Below are 21504 nucleotides of genomic sequence, written 5' to 3'. Positions count from 1 at the left end.
TGTGTGTGTGTGTGTGTGTGTGTGTGTGTGTGTGTGTGTGTGTGTGTGTGTGTGTGTGTGTGTATCTATGTGTGTGTGTTATATATAATGCAAGGTACCAAGGTCATGCAGCTAGAGATAGGTATAATAAGAAACAAACTAGATGCTGAATTATGATTTGTATTTGACATCTTCCAGCAGAAACCGTAAACCAGAGTTTACTCATACAATTGTAAGGTATGTAAATGTGTATATAATAAAATAGCATTGAAACGAATAAGGATGTTATACTTTATTTACTTGAGGAAGAACAATACCTGTTTCTTTCTTTGCTTCAGACAACTACTGATTCATTTTGACAGTACTTTCCCTCCTTGTGCAATTTTATATTACTCAAATATGCTTGGCTCCAAATCAGCATTTTGTCTATGTGATTTCAGTGGCTTTTCTCTTGCTTTCAGTGTTTCAAACTGACAGACTAATATTCATGTTTGTATGCGAGGAGAGGTGAATATAAACGGATCATTGTCATTTCCTTTTCTATTTTATTTTTTTCATTTTTATTCTATTATCATTATTATTATTTTTCTACCAGCCTATACATAGCTCTTGCTTCAGATACATGAAAATGAAAATAGAAACTTGCTTATTGTGGGACATGCTCTGTCCAATGCCTGTTATCACCTTCAGGTTAATGTTTACAGCTATATAAAGGTATGACAAATGAAGATTAATGCTCAGGTGTTTACAGTTTAGGATAGGGACCCAGGAAACTGTTTCACTTCTGTCAGGATTCATATTTTTGAGGCGCAGAATGGTAAAACCTGAAATCATAGCAGCTGTTGCTAAATCATTTCGTGTTTATACTGCACTGCATTTGCCAGACAACAAAGAAGAACTGTGCAAGAGATGCATGTAATGTACATCCCCTCCATTCCCTCCTTTACAGCTTTTTCCTCATATATCTTTCCCTGCTAAATGTCTCCATGTTTTTCTACTCTACCATATCTTCTGGTAGTCCACTGCATGCATCAGAAGCTTTCTTTGTGAAGCAATATTTTTACTAATTCAAGGTACAGCAGATCTGTACAAACTCTTGTTTGTGTCCCCTCCATGTGTATCTGTTGTTTCTGCTCAGGGTGACACCTCTGGCTCTCTCTTACTTGATCTTGTCCACCCATATCATATCATATCATATAATTCTTTTCCCTTCAAGTTGTGTGGTGAGAAGAAAACCACCTCCTAGTCTATGGCCTCAAAAATCTCCCTCTAACATTCACAGCTTCTCATGGCTTTACACTGTACAGTTTATTTCTGGAGCAGATTATTATATATCAACAGTGATCAATAAAATAAAAGGCTAGGTAAAGTAGGTCTGAAGGTTGACTCATGGGAAGGGTGCCAATCTGTTTCAATGATGGCCAGATTATGTCTAAATTCAAGGATACTGGAGGACAGGTATGACTGGGATAGTCATTAGCAACTGATAAAGGGCCATTACATGTTAGGGGGTGTCCTCAGCCAGAACCTGTTACAGCTCTCCCTTTTTGAAAAAAGTAAGAACCAATTTAAATTTTTCCTTTCAAGACCACAATTCGAGGATTTGTCTGCAGTAGACTGCTTAGCTGAGTATGGCAGAATAAATGTAACTTGGACTCCTCCTTATACAGATACTCCTTGTGACATTATGAAGTAGTACTGAAAAGTTGCAGACAATTTGCTTTAAGCTTAAAGGCAAATCATCAGGGAAATATGGATCACTTGTTATGTGGTAACATTGTCAGTAGTCGGCTATATCATTCTATGATATGCGACTACATGTCTAGCTTTGCTGTACCAGTGACAGCATCTGCATGGTCAATTGTTTATGGATACATTATTACTGAAAAGAATATGAATAAGAAGAAAATATGTGATTCCTAACATAGTGTTATTAAAAATTCAATTAAATCCATCCACCAATCAACAACCATGTCTTACAATTTTTGCATGGGGTCATAATGTTATATCAAAATAGACAATCATCAAGAGCGAATATTAACACACTGCCTGGTGTCACGTGATTTATTTATTTATATATATATATATATATATATATATATATATATATATATATATATATAGGTCGACCTGAAAATGCTGAAAGTCCTAAATGCCGACAACAAGAACACCGACACCGGAAGATCGACAATGGAGATGATTGACAGTTGAAAATCCATGCTGAGAACACCGACATGTTAAAGTAAGTGTGCAATAGTGATGGACTGTGGGGTTAGGGGCAGATTAAGTGAGTTAGGGTTAGGGTGCGGTTCAGGTGAGTGTGTGATAGTGACAGACTTTAGGGTTAGGGGCGGGTTAAGTGAGTTAGGGTTAGGGCGTGGGTTAGGTGAGTGTGCGATAGTGACGGACCTTAGGGTTAGGGTTTGGGTTAAGATTAGTGCATAGATAGTTGTGTATGTAAGGTTTAGTGTAAGTTTGTAAGGTTTTTGGTGTGCTTGTGTTGTGTGTGTGCTTTTTGGACAGGGGATTTGTTTTGTTTGTTGACTGTTGGGATTGTGGTTTGTCGGGTATGTGAAGTTTTGTGTTTTTGAACTTTTGGTTTTGTGGTGTCGGTGATTTCGTTGTCGGTGTTTTCGCATGTCGGTGTTTTCAGGTAGACCCATATATATATATATATGGTCCTATTTTAGTGGAGCAGGAATTTTGGAACAACATGCAAAACAACAATAAGGAAGAAATGGAACTGTTATTATTGTACAACATTTCGACACTCAGGTCAAAAGAACAGCAATGAGAGACATGTTATGCTTTTAATGGTTAAAGCTTGACAGCATAGTAATATCATGCATGGCATTTTAAGTCTGAGTCTTTATATTCAGTCAGAAAGTTCAATAAGCTTGGAAGATTATTCATTTCAAGTTAGTAAGTACCTTGTCAGTAATCTGTACCTGTTCCAAGCATTAAACTTCTAAAGATGGGAGCACTTATTATTTCTATTTCTATTTCTATATGTTAAGGAGATTGGTTGTGGCTAAATCTGCAATGCTGCCATGTGTCTTTTCTTAAATTTTCCTTCAGTTGGTTGATTGGTTTGTTGGTTATTTATTTACATGAAATTATTAACAAAGTTTCTGTACTGATCTCAATGGAATATTTTCAGACCCAGCCAGCCATTGTAAACTGCAATATAATAACAGTAATAGTAAAGTAATAAAAACAAGTGTTTTGTACATTATCCAGATTTTCATATCACTACAGACTAACAGAATTTTCATGCAAAATTTTAATTTTTGATACAGTAGAAAATAATAAATTATTATAAGGCATTGGTATGACTTATAGATTCATATGTTCATAAATAAGTACTAGGCAATCAGTCTGAAGACCATTACAAACCTACCCAAAAATTCTATTCCGACATTGCCTCTAGTCTCAAGAAGGGCAAAACAAATACAAAATACACAATGTAAGGTTGCCAATCCAGTTATCTAGGTTTACCTTGAAGGTGGCAAGGATGCTACTCTGTTTGACTTGTAGTGGATATTTGTTACAAAGGTGTGTGATTTGTTTTGACATGAATCTATCACACCACCCATTCTTATTTATCTGCTGATGAAGGTTTAGTTCCTTTAACTGGATATTTGAGGTACCATTTGTTCTGTGAAAGAATAAGATGTGAAAGTGACTTGGGTCTTTCATGGTTTTAAGGGATAGACAGCCAGAAAATTCTAGAAGAGAGCGAGTACAGACAGAAAGCTACTAGTTTGTCTTGATTATTAAGATTTTTGATGTTACTGATCTCTTTAGTTTTGAACCTCTGAGGTCTCTGAAGCTAAGAGATATGTTTAGACAAATACATGCCAAAATGTGCACTATATTAAATAATGAGTCAGGTGAGATAAGATAATTAAGAATTGGTTGGATCTAGTGGTGATGTTTTTGGAAATTAGATGAGCTAGATATAAGGCTTTCCAAACTACTGCAGAGACACAATGATCAAATTATAATGACTTATCAACAAGACTGTCAAATTTATTGCAGCAGTGTGTGATTGGAGGGGTGTGCCACCTATATTGTATGTGAAAATGTTTGGTTTCTAAATTGAACTACAATGAACATTTTTTTTTTCAAATTTAATTTGAGACTATTGTCCATGCACCAGTTGTTAACATTGTCAGACCATCGTTAGAGCAATTGCAAGTCAGTGAAAAATTGAATAACAGCAACCAGTTTACAGTCATCTGCAAACTTAAATAACCATAGGTCAGGAGCGCTGGACTGAAGGTCTGAGAAAAAAGATGTCAAAGAGGAGAAGGCCCAGCCCTGAACACTGAGGTACAACTCTAGTAACTTTTTTTTTCCTTTCAGAATTTGCACCTTGTGGGTACAATGTGGATAAACTGTGAATACTGTCTTCATATGAATTGATGCAGAAAATTTACATGTAGAGGTGGACAGCTGAACTTATTGGCAGTCAAGCAGATCTTGGTGGTATTGAGGTGGGTAGAAAAAAATAAAAAAAGAGTGGTTTACAAAAGTTCTTGCATTTCAAGAAAGGCAGAAGAAGTGGTGCATGACAGAATGACATTAACACAGATACACAGGTTAAAGATTTATAAATTTTGGTAACATAGAATTTTGTATTTACCTAATAAATAAGATGAAAGACAGCTGAAGGATGAGGAAGTTAAACATTAGGTATAGTTGTTTTGTAAAAAAAAAATGTGGAAAGTTTTTAACCACTGAAATGCAGTAGTGTTGGTTGAGATAAAAAGTGGGTTGCCTCTTAACGGATTACAATGTAACTGTGAAACAAACAAAACAAACAGGTATAAAAAGGATTTTGGAGGAGGCATTGAAATTAAGTAAGAAAACATTGCTTAGAATGGAAATGTATAGACATAGGCATAGCTAGGTGGGACACAGGTGGGGGGGGCACTGTAAGGGAGTGCAATCAGAAGATCCTAATCAGTCTTCAGTGTAATACTGGCATAAATGGCAGCAGCTGCTTGCTCTTTTTGCATCAGATATGGGAATGGCACCAGGTCCAAGAATACCTAGCTACAGCTCTGGTAATAAGTACAAACAATGAGAGTTGTTTAAATTCAAAATTGTGGTTCAAAATATAAAGATATTTGTCGCATATCCTTATGCATTTTTTAACAAAATCTTGTGGACTGATTAATGTCTGCATTTGTACTTTTTTATGTGTTAAATATTAACCCAGCCAGGTTGAGCAAAAGACAGTGATGGTGAGCCATGTGCGGTTCATACCCCTTGCTTCATGTACCTTGGCATCAAAGCAATAAACGGCCTGCATGCATACATGTATGCATAGATAATAGTTTATGTACATAATATGAATTTATTGACCATGGGTTAAGGACTGATACATTCACTGATATACATTTTCCAAATGTTATTGTTATTAAGTGGAAAATATTTGTAGGAATGTAATGATACTCCTTGTTTCCTTAATTTACATTAGATGGGCTATTGTGGTTATACCTATCAGCCTGTCACCCTAAATTTTACCCATGAATATACTCACAGTCTTGGCACCCTTATTTATGTATACAGTTCACATTGTTGAGGTGGTACTGTGTAACTTCACATCATTAGGAGGGACAAGAATATAAAAATGTTCAACATGTTTGCATTCCTGCTTAACTGATATTGAGCATATATTTGTATTTACATGGTCAACATTTCGAATGCCATCTATATGTGAAGTACAGTACTGAGTTTATCTGCATCTGCTATTATTTTTCTAGTGTTATAAACTCATATATGTTTGGTGCACATACTTTTTTTTGCTTAGCTCATACATCATTAATAATGTGTTAATGGCTTTACAGTTAGTGTGTATATAACTCCATCTGATACTTAATTTTATTGAGTTTTATTAAATCTACTTATTTACTAATTTTTAGTTAATCCTGTGTAGTTCTGTGTGTAGTCATTTCCATACATACTCAAGCAAAATCTCAGTACATGAGGTATAAAATGTTGGATTAATTCACTTCCTTTCATGATACTCTATCTACTAAAGAAGTAGTGACATGAGTAACTGAAAGACAATTGGGAGCAAAGATCAAATAACAGGAGCATGAAAGTATGTTTATATTTTTCAGCATTCTGTTCCTGTTTGGAAATTATGTATTTTGTACTGTCTGTGCCATGGCATAAATGTACTTCCACTGTAAAAGTAGTGCAACTTTCTTGACTTCAGACATTTACAGCCCTGTTATATTGCCAAGCACATTATAGAAACAAACATCTATTTGGCATTCATGTATGTGTGGAATGGCATCACATCCAGCAATTCTAGTGATTAGACAGTTCAACCATTGACATGCTCCAATGAGTCAATCTGTCATTAGTTCAGCTTTGCACAGCAGTCAGTCAATAAATGAGAGTAAATCAGAGTGGTTATCCCTCACAGTGGAACAAGTGCAGATTCAAGGCTTAAAACAAGAGCGCTCTGCAGAAAATGGAGCAGGTTCAGAAAATATTCTTCAGTTGTGAAGACATACAGTTAGTATTGCATAATGAATTATGTGGTTGGTGCAGTCCAGATGTGCAGTGAGGGTGATGGTGGCCCTGCTTTCAAAGGAATGCCAGCATCTGTCAGTAAGAATGCAACTGTTCTCAGGCTTTTAGCTAAAAAAATGTAACACTGTATTCAGGTTTATCAGAAATGTTGTTAAATTATTTGACTGTTTAAGTGTTCAGGAAAATGAAAATATTGTGTCAGGTAGAAAAAAATATCAACTTTCCTTATTTTATTGCCAAACCAACAGTCAGCAATAACTAGTAGGCATAATGGCTTAGCACTTACAATCACAACAAATTGGGCGTGTAAAAGGGGTAGCTTTGTTCTGTAAAAAAATGCAAATAAATGACTATAATGGTGAAATTATGGGCATACAAATTAATCTATTAAATCTAGAAATAACATTACATAAGATTGTATGTACGCATATATGAGGTCCAAACAGGTGAAGAACATTTCTGAAAAATCATTTTATTTCCAGAATGATATTAAAACTTTGGAGAAGATTTAATTATCTCATGATGTCAGAGCTCAGACTGATATTTCTGCATGTGTTGAATTTATTGCATCATCCCATGGTGTCTGGAGAGAACCTGATCTGTCCACATAGATTCATAGGTTCATAGATGTGTACTGTGCTAGCAACCACAGGGGGCATTTATGCTTAGCCATGGATCCCAAATGTATCTGAAAAGTGTTAGGAACATTTAGATTATTCTAAGTGGTATGTGTAGGCTTGTGCTTGGGAGTTCAAGCATTTAAAGGTTGCTTCTGTCCATTAGGGACATAGGAATAAGCCTGGATTGAATTTTCATTTCCCCATCCTCTGGGCCAAGTTAAAGTTAAATGGGTTAGGAAAGAACTCTGTTTCACATGGATGGCAAGCCTGTTTAACAGAATGGGTAGTCTCTGAGACACATACCTGTCCCTCCAGCATGCCATACTTATATTGCAAGCAAGGCTTAAGTGCCTTGATCAGGTAATTCTGATGTTATTTGTTTTATGGATATGCAGATGGTCCATCAGGGTGGAATCCAAAGATGCTCTGTATACCTCTCAACAGTCCATAGGAGACTGAGCACATGGATAGGGTTTGAATCAATCAGTTTAGGACATGTTGCTTATGCCCTGTATCCTTTTTATGAGGAACCTCTATGGACTTTACAGTTGTTGCATATATCTGCTCAGGTACATACCGATGAGGAAGTTGTACTAAATGATTGGTCTAATGAGGGTTGAATGCAGTGGAATAATGATTTCCTTAGATCTAGATGCCATACCCTTGCTTATAAGTTGAACAAGCACATGATGGTTGAAGGCCAGGTTACTGTCTACATGCATTCCAAAATCCATGCCTACTGGGTTTAATCCTAAGGGCAAGTTATAGAACAGAGTATGTGCATGTACGTTTAAGAAGCATTTCCAGATGCATATAAATAGTGAGCACATGCAGGCAATGGTGCCATTTTGAGAGAACAGCCAGAGTGTTAACATGTATGAGTGTGGTAGTCAGTCTGTTTATTAGTTTATTTAAATTTAAGGTACAAAGCCTCATTCCTGATGTGTTTGTGTGTAATAAAGCTGCATGAACTGAACCCACAAATGTTCATCTGTTTTATCTTGACCAGATGAGCGACATGGTGTCAGAACAAGGATTAAGAGAGCAACTTCTTCATGCCGTGAGGTGCAGAGGTGAAGGTGAAGGCAGATTAAGCTGGTTGAGTGAAACAGAGCTCAGACAAATGAAAAAAGGCCAGAAGCAAACTTAAGGTAACAAAATACTTGCAAAAATGACTTATTTGGCAAATAAAAGGAAATGAGCATTTATAAGGCACAACATGCTTTATTAATCAAATGAGTTGCACAAAATGCATTATTAATCAACCAAAAGGCACAAGACACATTATTAATTAAACAAAATGTTTGAAACTATGATATTTGACAAAACTAGTAGAAATATTCATATGGGGCTGAGAATTACCTTTGGTTTGCATAAGGAGCATGTTTAAATTAAAATGGGCATGAGAAAAGTATACTGAGCATGATAAGAGGTTAAAAGGGCATAATGAGTACAATAAAAGGGCAAAATAAGCTTAAGAAGCAAGGCAACTGCATGTTTTTTAGTAAAAGACCATGTTTTGGGCACAGACTACTACTTTGCATTAACCAAAGCCATTCAAAGCATAACTAGAGTTGTTTGAAGTATCACATTGTGCAAAGTGTTTGCAGAGTGTGTGCTTTATAATGGTGCAATTATTTCAGAGTTTACTGTGTGCGAAATACAGTTATATTGCAAAATGCAGTCAAAGCACAGCCATTTCAAAAGGTTTCTTGTACTGTATACATTTATTCACAGAGTGCCACCATTTCAAAGTGTTTCTTACACTGTGTGGAGTTATTTCACAAAGTACAACAATTTTGACAGGTTTTTATGCCATGTACAGTTTATTTGCAAAGTGCATTCATCTTGAAGTCTTTCTTACTCTGAGCTTCTTCTGCTGTGTACAGTTTATTCACAAAGTACAGTAATTTAGAAGTATTTCTTACACTGATAATGAATGGTTACACAAAGTGCAGTGATTTCAAAGTGTGCTTGTGCTATGGAGATTTATTTAGAAAAATGCAGTTATTTGAAAGAGTTTGTTGTGCTATTGGGCATAATTACAAGTACTGGGATAAAGTTCTGGCATATATATTTATGCGTATATGTTTGTACATGATTTCAAGCACCTTCACTACTGTTTGTTGATATGGCAGGGGCATTTTGCAGACCATGTCCACTTGTGTTTGATTTTGATCATAATATAGCAGAGAACTGAAGAGTATTTGAACAGGAATACAATATTTTCATACAAGCAGCTTTTTTGGACAAAGTTGCACATAGAAGGGCATTCACTTTGTTTAACTTAGCTGGGCCAGAAGCCATTAAAAGGGAGCATTCATTTATGTATGCACCAACAGTATATGTAGAAGATGGTGAAAACCATTATATTGTGGTACCAGCTGAATCAATGGAGGAACCTGTGTGCTTAAAATTAAAATTTAGAGAAATGTGCAATCCCCAGACAAATGTTGCATTAGAGAGGCACTTATTTCATAAAAGAGACCAAAAGCCAGGTGAAACTTTTGCAGCGTGTATCAATGACTTGAGAAATAAGCCCAAAATGTGCAAATCTGGTGACTTCAAAGATGAGTTAATAAAGGACAGGCTTGTGTGTGGCGTTAGTAGTGCTACAGTGAAATAGATTTTGCCTCGTGACAGTGATTTAATGTTAAGAAAAGCCACAGAGATTTGTTAAATCCGTGAACTCACCCAGATGCACACAAATATGCTAACAAGTGATAAGAGCATGGATTCAACAGCCTCTAGAGCAAACAGACAACATGCAGCACGTGTCAAGCAGAAACAGGCCTAAGCACATGGCAGCTGCAGCCCCTTTGGGGTTTCTTGGGAAAGCTCTTCGCTTTCTAGCAAGTTCCAAGATTAGCTCAGAAAAACAGACATGTTCAGTGCAGTATAAGGGTGAGTCAGCCAAACCCAAGTCAAGTCTTATTTTTAACTGTCGTACTTGTGGTGCCAATCATCATTCTAAAAGACAGAAGTTCTTAGCATTTTGTCCGCAATGCCACAAGTGTAAAAAAATGGAATCATTTTCAAAAGTTTTGTAAATCAAGCAAGCCTCATTCAGTTATTAAGAAAGTTCACTCAAACAAGCAAGCTGATTATGTAAAAAGCTGCAACCCTACTTTCTATGTAGATTATGTAACAGTGGTTGGTGAAAGGGTAAATGTAGTAGATTTGTTTGCAAAGAATGAAGTATTTTGTACTGTCCTGATCAATGGCAAGCCCCAGAGCTCAAGGTAGACACTGGTTCAAAGCATAATGTAATGTCAGCAGAAACATTTGCTAAAGTAAGGGCTAGTGAGCAACTTCATTTTACCAATTGTGCAAAGCTTGTTGCTTATGGAGGTGAAGAGATTCAAACCAAAGGGTCAGTAGTGCTTTCATGCTATTCAGCTGGAAACAGTTACAGCTTGCAATTTTATGTAGCCTGAAGACCTGTAATTAGGTCTCAAAGTCAGTTTGAGAATGAAACAAATTTTGTTTACCAAATATATCCATCATGTAAGCACGTGTCCCAGTTCCAGTGTCACTGATGCTTTTTTCTCAGAGTATGCTGATGTGTTCGATGACAAATTAGGCAAACGTACAGTTGTGTACTCCATAAAAGTAGATCCAGAGGTCAGTCCCCTGGTCAGACCAGCAAGGAGAGTTCCAATAGCTATGAGGGAAAAAGTCACGGTCCAGTGAGACAAAATGGTGCAACAAGGTGTGATTGGTCTAGTCACAGAACCAACTGCGTTGGTGTCTTCCATGGCTCATAAGAAAAATTCAGATGAAATCAGAATATGCATTGACATAAGAGACTTGAACAAAGAATTAAAAAGACCTCATCATCATATGCGAGCATTCGAGGAGATTGCCACACTTATGCCAAATGCCTCTGTTTTTTCTGTCTTGGATGCAAAGAGTTCATTTTGACAAGTAATGCCTGATCACAAATCATCACTACTGACTACATTCAGTACTTCATTTGGTAGATACAGATTCCTCCTTTTGGAAAACAATTCTGCTAGTGAAGTCTTTCAGCATGCAGTGGAGCAAATTGTACAGACTACCTGTGTGCAATAATAGTTGATGATTTACTGGTTGGAGGCACTGGTGAAGCAGAGCATGACAGAAACCTCAGGAAAGTTCTGGACTGCGCATGTGAAGTGAATTTAAAGCTCAATCATCTGAAGTGCAAATTCAGACTACCAGAAGTAACTTATGTAGGTCATTTATTTGCTAGTACAGGCTTACAACCAGATCCTTCCTGAAATACCAGCTTCAGAAATTGTCCAAGCCCTACAGCATTTTCCTTGGTATGGTTAACAGTTCTGGGCTAATTTATCCCTGACTTTGGTGAGTTATCAGCACCTTTAAGAGAGCTGACATGCAAAAATGTTGCCTGGTCATGGTTAGAACAGCACCAGAGAGCATTTGATAACCTCAAACAGCAAATTGCCAACCTGCCTACATTAAGAAACTATGATGTCCACAAACCAGTAGTTCTTTCCTGTGATGCCTCAAAGTTTGGTCTTTGTGCAGTTATTCTTCAAGAATGCAGACCAATAGCCTATGCATCTAGAACGCTTACTCAAACTGAGATGTAGTATATTCAAAATTGAGAAGAAACTTTTGGCAATTGTGTTTACATGTTCGAAGTTCCATGATTATATTCGTGGCTGAGTTATCCAGATAGAAACTGGCCATCAACCTTTAGTCACTATTTTAAAGAAGCCTATGCATTCAGCTCCAGTAAGATTACAAAGAATGATGCTCAAATTGCAAAGCTATACTTTCACAATGGTCTAGACAAAAGGTAAACATCTTTATCTGGCTGATACCTTATCCAGATCATGCAGAAATACCACAGAACAGCTTGGTGCAGAGAATTTTGACTTTGATGTCATGGAAGTGTATAATTTTTCTACCACAAGACTTGATGAGATGAGAGATCATATAAGGACTGATCAAATTTTGCAAAAGTTCAGACACTTCATTAATGTAGGATGGCCATCAAAGCAATCCTGTTTACCGCCAGAAGTACAACCTAATTTTCCATACAGAGATGGGATGCTGATGGAAGAAGGTACCATTTTCAAAGGTCCAAAAGTTTATTATTCCTACTTCCTTACAATGTGAATGTATTCAAATTTTTCATCATGGCCACCCACGTTCCAATTCTACCAAAAGAAGGATGAGAGGGCTAGTAGTTTGGCCTTCTCTATTGAAAGACATTGATAAAGTGCTTTGTTCTTGTTCAGGGAGCAACAGTACTAAACTGCATTTGCAAAAAGAGCCACTTCAGCTAAGCCAAATTCCTGAACTACCTTGGTCAACAGTAGCCAGTGATATAGTTGAGTGGAACAATCAGCATTACTTATTGTTGGTAGACTCTTATTTGAACTGGTTTGAAATCGATTTTCTACCTAACCTAACATATATTGCTGTTATTTCTAAGATGAAACATCATTTCTCAGCCCATGGTAGTCCACACAAAGTTATTTCTGACAACAGTTCTATTTACTAGTCAATTGTTCCAGAGATCTGCAAAAGAGTGGGACTTTAGCCATGTTACTAGGAGTCCTGAATATCCACAGGCAAATGGCCTTGCTGAACCTGCAGTACAGAGTGCAAAGCAATTACTAGAGAGATCAAAGCATGACAATACCGATATCTCCTTGAATTTACATAATCTCAGAAATATACCCCGTGACAAACTTCTTGGCTCGTCTGCTCAGAGACTTCTATCTAGGCAACCCAGGACAACCATGCCTATTAGTTCTAGTTTGTTGGTACCTAATCCTAAAAACAACAGATCAATCAAAGCCCAACATTTTAAGAAGTGTTCTTCTCAGAAGTACAGCTATGATAAAATTATCAGATTTTTTCATCCATTAATGGGAGAGAAAGTGAGGGTACAAACGACCAAAGGCTTTGATCGAATTGGTCAAGTGAGAGGTGTAGGTGAGATCCTACTTAGTGGAATCAGAGGGTATAGAACACAAGAGAAACTACAGGCATCCTCTTCCTGTATCAGAAATGATATTGTAGCATTGTACCTGTGATACAGACTCTAGATCTCAGAGCAACCCTGGCAATGTTCATACCAAAGAACATGTCTCAGTATCCATTCACATTCCTGATGATGTCCCAGTTGTCCCCAAAGTTGAACATTCCTTCTAGACAGTCCCCATTGATAGATCTAATTCTGACTTTTATGTTACATAATCTTGTTGTATTTCTAGTCCTAGTGTAAAATACACAGTGACCTGGACATGATTGTTTTATATGTGTCTAATTTTGTATGATTGCATGTCAAAGAATTAATTCTGTATAACTGCATGTCAAGAGATCATTTCTGTAAATTGCATGTGATTGAATACTGTCATTTCGTATATGGATCATTTCTCAAAGAGAACAGAGCATATGTATGTATCTTTAAAAAGCATTTCCAGATGTAAGCATGTGCATATAAATAGTGAGCACATGCAGGCAGCAATGTTATTTTGAGAGAAGAGCCAGAGTGTTAACATGTTTGACTGTGGAAGCCAGTCTGTTTATAAGTTTATTTAAGTTACAAAGCCTCATTCTTGATGTGTTTGTGTGTAATAAAGCTGCTTGAACTGAACACATGAATGTTTGTCTGATTTATCCTGACCAGAAGAGCGACAGAGTTATCAATGAGGTTGTTTCCATGGATAACCAACTTCCCAAAGGACACTAGGGCACATTCAGTAAAGCCTACATGGTCTGCTAAGATGGTGTGCACATTATGGTGCAATGTGCATACAATATTGCACCCTTTTGGATTCAGTAAGCAGCTCTACACAATGTGTAGAGCCACACAGACCCAGTAAATACCACTGTATGCTAATTACTGCATAAGTAGCTGAATCGTATGCTAATCAACCAATCCATGATGGAGAAACTGTTTAACAAGCTATAAAGCAACCATGTAGACTCAGTACTGGTTTTCCCTTTGAATTCCAAAACCTATATGAATACAACAACAGAAACTTCTCTACACAGAAAGAATGTTAGGGGCTGCTGTTGCTTTAATTCATGTGTATGTGCAACAGGCTGAAGTCTATGCTGCTGCTGCTGCTGCTGCTAACACACCACGGCCAAAAAGGAGAAGGGTATTGAGACCTCATTTAACTTTTCACAATCTGCATGATGTGGAAATTGTAGAGTGCTATAATGTGGATAGAGACACACTACAGGAACTCTGCAACTTCTGTCATCCTCAACTCAGGCCAAGGGCAAACTGAGGGGAACCAATACAAGTGGAGACAAAGGTATCTGTAGCACAGAAGAACAGAGGGCATGCTGGGGATGTCACAGATATCAGCATCATATGATCCTACATCCGTTCCTGAATGCTACGCTCCAACATGCCAGTGACCACATATATTTTCTTCGTATATGTGAGGACAGGGCCACAAATATGCAGGAGCTCTACCCTGTATCATACTACCCTGAAGTACAGGGTGACATAGACTTTACACATATAGAAATTAAAGCACCACCTGGGGAACAGGGAATGGTCTAAATAAGTAGTAAGGGTTTCCTCTACATTAACTGCCATGTCATGGGTACTGCTATGGAATCATCTTGAATGTGTGTACTGGCATCCCAGGCAGTTATCTTGACTCACATTTCTGGCACACAACCCAAATGTATCAGGTGCTCACTAGGGGTTTTATCCCACAGAGTCATGTACTGGGGGATGCAGGTTATGCACTGGAACTCAGGCTGATGGCATCCATCAGAAGTGCATGCACACCAACTCAAGAATGCTATAATGAGGCATATGCTCAAACAAGAAGTATCATAAACCATGTGCTTGGGAAACTGAAATTGAGGTTCTAGTGTCTAGATACAATCTAGGGAAGCACTGCAATAGAATACATGTAAATGTACTGAAATCTTCACTATCTGTGTCATGCATCATAACATCATCCTGAGAAAACAGCTTCAGCAGGATCAACAAGGGGAAAGGACACATATCCCACCACCACTGGCAAGGTCACCGCAGACACACACAAGTGAGAAGTCAGAAAGGGAGCCAGCAACTGCTATGGGTATAGGTAGACATAGACATGCTCAATATACCCTCGCATTGGCTAAGAGGCAATGCATAATGCATTCACTCACCATCTCAGGAGCTAAAACCTTCCTCCTATGCACATACATACAGAAACATTGATGCCAGGCAATGCTCACATCCTTTACCTACACATGTAAAGGCTGTGAACCCATAGCATTAGACAGAATCAGCCCTGAACTAAAACTGTAGCAACTGCCAGATTTACAAGGTATATGCAGCTTTTCAGCGCTTCTGTGGATCCCTAGTGATATCTGCATTGCTTACTGTACTTATTTCTTTGTTTCACTTGAAAGAAAGTTACTGTTTGTCATTTTTGCATTTAAGTTACCTGTAACACATTGCATTTAAGTTACCTGGCACTTGCTCACTAAAGCAATTATATAAGTCAGCACTAAAATATTAAAAGCACTACATCCTCACAAACTCCCCTTGAGTACCTCATTCCCCATTGGCCCTTTTTTTTTCAATTATAAAGGAATTCCCAATACTATTCTAGCATGTCCAAAGGTCAGTTGTCAATCTCCTCTCCGGTCCAGCTGGTGAATCTGGGAATCTTGAGGCAATGTTACAACTGCCTCATGTACACAGACAACCGTCTCCTCCTCCCAACAAATTCCAACACATGTGATAGATGCAACCATATAGCTATACTGGAGGCTAAGCTCTCTCAACTCAGTACTGGCGAAATCAGTCAGGAGGAGAAGGAAACCACACTCACTACAATTCCAGTCTCACATAGACCTACCATGACAGCAAACCAAACACATAAACACACAGAAACATACTCAGAGGCTCTAAATAAAAATCTGCCTAAGCAGCAGAGACCTCCAAAGAAGACACCCAAGCAACCGCTACGTCAAAACAAAACACGTGCAACACATAGCTCACAAAGCCAGTCTGCTGAACAGTCACAGCCCTTAAGGCTAAACAACACATCTGATACACGATATAGGTGACTCTATCATCAGGCACACTGATGTCCCACTCATCAGACTGAACAAGGAGAAGGTCACGGTGAGCTGTCTGTCGGGCGCTAGGATCCGCCACATAACACAAGTACTCAGGTCACTCCAAGGCAAGTACAAATATGACTCAGTCATTGTCCATGCTGGTGTGAATGACCTGAGACGTACCTCCCTGGACTACATGAAAAGAGACATAGAGGAGCTCTCTGAGCATGTAGCCCAGGCCGGTATGACCCTGACCTTGAGTAGCATCTTACCCTCACCAAGAATGATGCCACAATATGAAGACAAGATGATCAATTAAAACAATTGGCTTAAGTATTGGTGTCATTCAAAGGGGATCCAGTGCCTGTCAGCCTGGGATGACATGCTCGACAAGCCACGATGCTTTGCTAGGGACGGCTTGCACCTGTCACCCCTGGGCTTTCGGATATTGGCAAAGGCTCTTGCTACCCCCATAGTGCCTTTTTTAGGCAAGGCTCAAAAGACAAACCCACCTCCATAGGTATCACAAGGGATAAGAAACTAAGAGTAATGCTACTCAATGCCAGAAGTCTAAACCTCAAGATGCACGCACTCGAAACTCTCCTTAGCATGGAGAACATCGATATCTGTGCAGTAACAGAAACCTGGTTCAAGGCTCCCGAGAGCACCCCAGCACTACCAGGTTATACCTCATATCATGCTTTTCTGCCCCAAAATTTGGACCGAACCACAAAAGGAGGGGGAGTATCAATATTCGTCAATGATACTCACACCTCCAGGTTGGTGGCACAGCATGAAGCATCAGAGACTATCCATGTGCATCTAACAGTGGGTAAAACTGCCTTCCAGTTTATAGCCTGCTACAGACCACCCTCCCAAACCCAGGAACCCCACTTGGCCTTCCTGAGAACACTGGAAAATATGAAGGTCTCTCCAAACACCATTATATTGGGTGACTTCAACTACCCAATCATAGACTGGGAGCATTACTCTAGCTACAGCACCCTTGCCCAAAGGTTCCTAGACTTTATAAACTCAAATGCTATGGAACAACTTGTTACCACTCCCACAAGAGGGGAAAACATACTGAACCTGATCATCACCAACATGGGAACTCTATGCTCCAGACCAGAAGTGTATCCCTCACTGGTAAGATCAGACCATAAACTAATTTCACTGGATATTCACATCCCGACTCCACCCCCTGCCCTGAAAACCACAGTGAAAAACTTATCTAAAGCAACACTCCTCAAAATCGAGGTGGAATCCTTCAAAACCTCCGGGCCTGTAGAAAATACGGCCCAGACGGCAGAATCCTTTATAAACGCATTCTATGAACACCTTCAGGAATGCATGGATCATGCAATCCCAAATAAAACCAAGACCCAATCTTCCAAAGGCAGATGTCCTGTCTGCTGGACCCCAGCCATAAACAAACTATACAATAGAAGGAGGAAGCTACTACATGATAGAGCAAAATCCCAAAAAGGGAGGGCATCTCTGATCAGTATTAGCAAAAAACTACGGGCACTCATAAAATCGTCTAAGGCCAGCTTCAAGAGAAAAATTGCACAGGACACTAAGGATAATCACAAGGCTTTCTTTAGTTATGTTAGGAACCTGTGTGGGAATTCCCAGATATGCTCAGAATTAGTCCAAAATGACAAAAAATACACCAAACCCACAGACATTGCCAACATCCTAGCTGACAGGTTCAGCGCAAACTTCTCCCCCCCTCCCCACCAAAAGGGCAAATATCTATCCCAGTAGAGTGCTGCCCCCTGACATCTCAGATGCTCAGGTAAGAGCTGCCCTCTCCAAAGCAAAAAACACAGCATCAATGGGACCAGACGGTGTCCCGGGCTACGTCCTACATGAACTCCAAGAAGAGCTAAACCCAAACATAAAACTACTGTTCAATCTCAGCCTTACTACAGGATATGTACCCAAAAAGTGGCATACAGCAACAGTGGTCCCTCTCCAGAAAGGTGGTGCCTCAACGGATCCTGGAAACTATCGCCCCATAAGCCTGACTAGCTTGGTCTGCAAAGCTATGGAAAGGATCATCATGGACCTCATAAATGAAGATATTGGGGACCTACAGACACTGGATCCTGCCCAGTTCGGCTTTGTTAAGGGCAGATCCTGCCTCTTAAACCTGGTTGATTTCTTTGAAACAGTCACCAAGGCCATTGATGAGGGGAAGGTGGTCCACACAGCCTACCTTGACCTCGCAAAATCCTTTGATGCAATACCCCACTCAGGCATTATAAATAAGCTCACCAGCTTAAATATAAACCCCTATGTCACTAGATGGTTTGCAAACTGGCTCAAGGACAGAATCCACATGGTTAGAATTGCTGGAGCCATGTCAGACTCCAAACCATTTACAAGTGGCATCCCACAAGGCTCAGTCCTGGGACCTCTCTTGTTCGGCATATATTTCTCGGAGGTACAGGCCAACACGGAAGGACTGTGGCTGACCAAGTTCGCAGATGACTGCAAGCTGGGTGCCATAATCGACTGTCCAGCCGACACAAGAATCCTCCAAAAGGGCCTCATAGAAACAGACAACTGGTGCCAGAGCCATGGCCTCAAGCTTAACACCAAAACGTGTATAGTTATCCCCTTTGGCAAAAACAAAGTGCCCACAAATTACCACATAGGTGGTAATCCATTAAGTACAGAAGAAGTAATTAAGGACCTGGGGACCCAAGTTGATAGCAGTCTCTCATTTGACAACCACATGGCCAAAGTGGTTAGAAAAACATTTTATATAGCTCACCTAATCATGAAGGGATTCACATCTAGATCAGGGGAGGTCATCATGCCTCTTTACTCATCCCTCATCAGGCCCATAATTGAGTACAATGCCCCTTTTGGATGTACCTTACCAGACACCTGCAGCAACTGGAAAGACCCCAAAAATACCTCACCAAGAGGATCAAAGGTCTCAAACAGATGCCATATGCTGCCCGGTTAAAGAAACTCCAGCTCTACTCAGTGGCATACCGCCTGCTCAGAAGCGATCTGTGCCTGACATATAAAGCCATGTCCAACCCGGAATTAATGGACATGCTGCACCTCAGAAAATCCAAATCCCATCGAGCTACGCGCTCGAGAGACTTGAACCTCAGCACTGAAATAAATAGGACATGCTGGAGGGACAGATTCATAACCCAGAGGCTCCCTTCACTCTGGAATAAAATCCCAGTCCAGGTTAGGCTGAGTCCCTCATTGACTCTCTTCAAGAGGAATCTTGATGAGTGGATGGGAGATTGTAGGTTTACCCCGGGTATCACTTCTGTGTCACTGTTAGACAGAGGCACAGTATACTAACCTCAAAAAAGGGCATAGCAAAATTAATTTAAAATGGGTGGCGAAAGCCAAACACACTCTGGCATTGCTTATAAATGCCCTAGGGCAGATAGCCTAATATGAACCTATGAACCTATGACCTATAAATGTTGAACCTAGAATATTAAAAACGTGTAATAATACAAATGAATGGCATATCCTTGCATACTGTTACTTGGAATGTAAGTAAGTAAAAGGTGGTTGATTTTTACAGCAATGACTTCAGCATGTGACAGCACTAACTTAAGTGAAAATATGTGTCCCCTATCCAGTAATAGGTCTCAAACATCAAAGATTCACACATTCATAACTCTCAAAAGTACTGATTGTCACAGAATGTCCTTAGTTTGGCCTCATATTTTTGTACTGACAAATCATTAAAAAGATATGTTAGAAATTAATGACACACATTTCAGTTTCAGACTTCTGGTACTGGAAGAAGTTAAGCAAAATGTAAGGACACTATCGTCACAATAATGGTAAAACAGAGTGAAAAAATGCAGTGGCAGCTGGTGACTTCAAATCAAAGGGGGGCTGCAGGAGACAACTGAATGGGTACGGTCAATGGGAAGGGGTGCGGCCAACTAGAAAGGAGACGAGCTATACTCAAAACCACAAAACCCAACTTTAATTAAATACACTGCCCTGGGTGCCAAACCGTCATTATGAGAGTCCAATCAAGACAACATGAAGTGTAGAAGAATAAAAATATTTAAATGCATTGGCTACATGACAGTTTACTTAATATCTAGATAGAAACAAAAAGGTTGTGAGGCATGAACAAATAAATTACTTTTTAAATACATTACTGGAATGCCAGTCAAAATCAAGTATAAGAAAAACAAGCAGCACTCAACTCAAACCACTTCTCCTTGCACTGCAGTTCTAATTATAATTTATATTCAGCTTTATTAAAGTACCAAGTAACATGCTGAAAGTAGAAATACCTGTGATGCCCCCACTTGTAGAAATGTTTCTTATCCAAAAAGGACCTGCTGTCTGACAACTATCTACTTGTTTCATAGGGAAAACATGATCAGAGTAAAAAATGAAAAGCAAACAAGAAACAAGCTCAAGATACATTGCTTAAAGGATTACTGTACAGGTTATGGACCACACATGATTGGCATTCTGTTTAGTTTACGGGTAAAGCCTGCAGAGATGACTGGAAGTCTCCAACAAGTATAATGAGCTTCTTAAAATAATGTAATCCTGTCCTTTATTACAAATACTGTCATATGCATTTCAATACCCAAGGCTTATACATTATCTAGTTAAGTATTCTCTGCATGGCAACAACAGAAAGGCTTTCAATGTTGGCAATTCTTTAACAGTATGCTTATTAAAGATTACTTGCATCTTATGATCTCAGACAAGCTTACCTGGTGGTCATTAAAGCACTGCTACTTAAACACAGAGAAACAGGCACTTTCTGAGTTGTTGTTGTTTTTCGGCTTTTCCCCAGTTAGGGTTCGCTACAGCGGAACTCCGGTCCACTAATGATTGGCAGTAGATTTTCATGAACACCGTGGTGCCAGCTTGATGTTCAACCTTCAACCGAAGGCACACCCAACCACGGGGAGGACATGCAGACTCCACACAGAAGGCACTTCCCGCACTCCAACTGAGAACTGAACGGGAGAACTTCTTGCTGTGAGGCAACAATGCTACTACTGCACCACCTCGGATAATAAGCATAAATCAACAGTACAAAAATATGACAGAAACTAGACCATTCTGCAAAATCTAGGACAGATGAAAAGCCACTGTAGTACTTGTGTCTATCTTGGATGGGGGGATACTCTGCACATTTACACTGCATAACTAATCCTTGCCTTGCTTGGACACATCCAGAGTCACTACATGGAGGAGTGCGGTGCACCAATTATATCACAATTTGAAATGTCTCTGGCTGACTGTGATGGCCCTGACACATTTGTCA

Source organism: Protopterus annectens, chromosome 4.part0 (genome assembly GCF_019279795.1).
Source record: "Protopterus annectens isolate FY-2018-M chromosome 4.part0, PAN1.0, whole genome shotgun sequence".
In the NCBI taxonomy this organism is placed as follows: Eukaryota; Metazoa; Chordata; order Ceratodontiformes; family Protopteridae; genus Protopterus; species Protopterus annectens.
Note: the sequence above shows the minus strand (reverse complement) of the source record.